Below are 314 nucleotides of genomic sequence, written 5' to 3' on the forward strand. Positions count from 1 at the left end.
AACCAGGAGCTGTGAGAAGGACCCTGCTCCTCATCCTATTGCAGCAAATGCAAAATTCTTTGCAAAGCTAAGGGCAGAATACCGAAAAAAAAAAAAAGAAAAAAAAAGGATAAAAGTCTCTGCTTAAGGCAAATCGCGCTCTGCCTCCGCTGGGCTGGAAAAGGGGGGGACACAGGACGGACACAAGCTCCTGGTGGGGGGTTTTGGGCAGCCCTGAGCAGCAGGGAATAGCCCTGGAGGGGTCCCCCACGTGGACCCCCCCCATCCCATCCTGGGGGGCACAGCCCTCCTTTTTACCCCCCCCCCCGGAGGGG

The sequence above is a fragment of the Calidris pugnax genome, unplaced genomic scaffold (genome assembly GCF_001431845.1).
Source record: "Calidris pugnax isolate Ruff unplaced genomic scaffold, ASM143184v1 scaffold337, whole genome shotgun sequence".
Lineage (NCBI taxonomy): Eukaryota > Metazoa > Chordata > Aves > Charadriiformes > Scolopacidae > Calidris > Calidris pugnax.